The sequence below is a fragment of the Bos taurus genome, chromosome 19, assembly GCF_002263795.3.
Source record: "Bos taurus isolate L1 Dominette 01449 registration number 42190680 breed Hereford chromosome 19, ARS-UCD2.0, whole genome shotgun sequence".
Taxonomy (NCBI): domain Eukaryota; kingdom Metazoa; phylum Chordata; class Mammalia; order Artiodactyla; family Bovidae; genus Bos; species Bos taurus.
In genome coordinates, this window is record NC_037346.1 from 22499281 (window position 1) to 22501000 (window position 1720).

Sequence of the window (1720 nt, forward strand, 5' to 3'; positions counted from 1 at the left end):
CCCCCCCCCCCATCTCATTAACCCCAGTAACCCCAGACCAGGACTGCACAGAACAGACCTCTAATTAAAGTATTTGATGAATGAATGGATGAAAGCTGCCACATGGACATTGTTCAAAAGGAGCCAGATCCATGTGTCTGGAGCAGGTGATTGTGATGATGTTGGGTCCAAGCCCAGGTGAGTATGCATAAGACTCCTGTTTAGCTCCACAGACTTCTGGGGTACAGATGACAAAGGACACCAGGTACCAGTGTTCTCTGAGTAGAGAAAGGGAGAGAGTGAGAGAAGCAAAGGAGAGAGAAAGGAAGAGTGGGAGGAGGGTCAAGGTAGAATAAGAGGATATGGAGCTCACCTCTCCCCACATCAAAAATACATCTACATGTGGAATAAACCTCACCAGAAACTAACAGGAAACTGGCAGGACTCCTATACAACCAAGGCTGCAAGAAAAGAGTCCCAGGTAATCAGGAAGGCTGGGAAGAAAAGCATTGGGTCAGGACCTGTGCTCTTGGAAGGGGACTAAGATGAAGAGTGAGATGGCACAGGTGGATACTCACCTTGGGGAGTGGGCAGGTTATATCACTGACTGGGCGTCCCAGTCCTCAGGTCTTTTGCAGAGGATGCAAGACCCCGTGGCTGCATGGAGAATGACTGGGACAGATAGTAGGCTGGAGAAGCCTAGACTCCACTGTGACGAGCGGGCAGTGCTGGCTCACCATCAGACAGGGCAGAAAGAGGTCTGCCCTAATAACTGCCACCTTGCCACAGCCCCTGACGAGCTGAGCAAACACCCTGGCCCTACTCACTCCACACCACAGCCTGGCACTGGATCTAGGGGAGCCAGATCCTGGGAAGGGATTTGATGGAGGGACACAGGTGGCCAGGGGACCTGGCCACTGTAGGCACGTACTCAAACAGCACTGTGAAGCAGCGTAGGCTTCTGGTGGCGTTGCAGCCACTTCAGTCCTTGCAGCCACACCACCATGACTGCCAAGCCGGCCCCACCCACTCCATGCCACAGCCTTGTGCTAGAGCTGAGACCACGGCCACGGTAAAGACATCGCTGATCAGGTTTTGAGCAGAACTGCAGATGCTTACACACACAGCCACTGACTATAAGCACACCGACCCTACTTACTTCAGCACTCCCGTCCTTTGCGGGAGAGGTTGCAGGGCGGGGAGAAGGAAACACACACTTGAAGGGAACAGAGCCAGCTCCAGCACAACCCTCAGGGCTTTCGCTCCAGCAGCCTGAGAGCAGGCAGGAAGTCTCTCCTCACACCCTGCACAGTCTCTGGCTCCTCCGAAACCATCCATACCCGCTATCAAGGTGACAGTTGTCAGCACATCCTGAGAAAGACGGGTTGGCATTCACATCAAGTTCAACCCTCACACCAAAGGCAGCACACACTGTCCACACAGGGATGCTCCCACATAAAAACACCCCTTCAAGACCACAACACGAAACTATTCCACCTAAATCCAGAGAGACAGAGAAAGTTAAGAAAAACGAAAAGGCAGAGGAACTACTCTCAATCAAAAGAGCAGGAGAAAATCCTTTTTTTTTAAATTTTAATTGGAGGCTAATTACTTTACAATATTGTGGTGGTTTTTGCCATACATTCATATGAATCAGCCATGGGTGCATATGTGTTCCCCATCCTGAACCCCCCTCCCACCTCCTTCCCCATCCCATCCCTCAGGGTCGTTCCAGTGTACC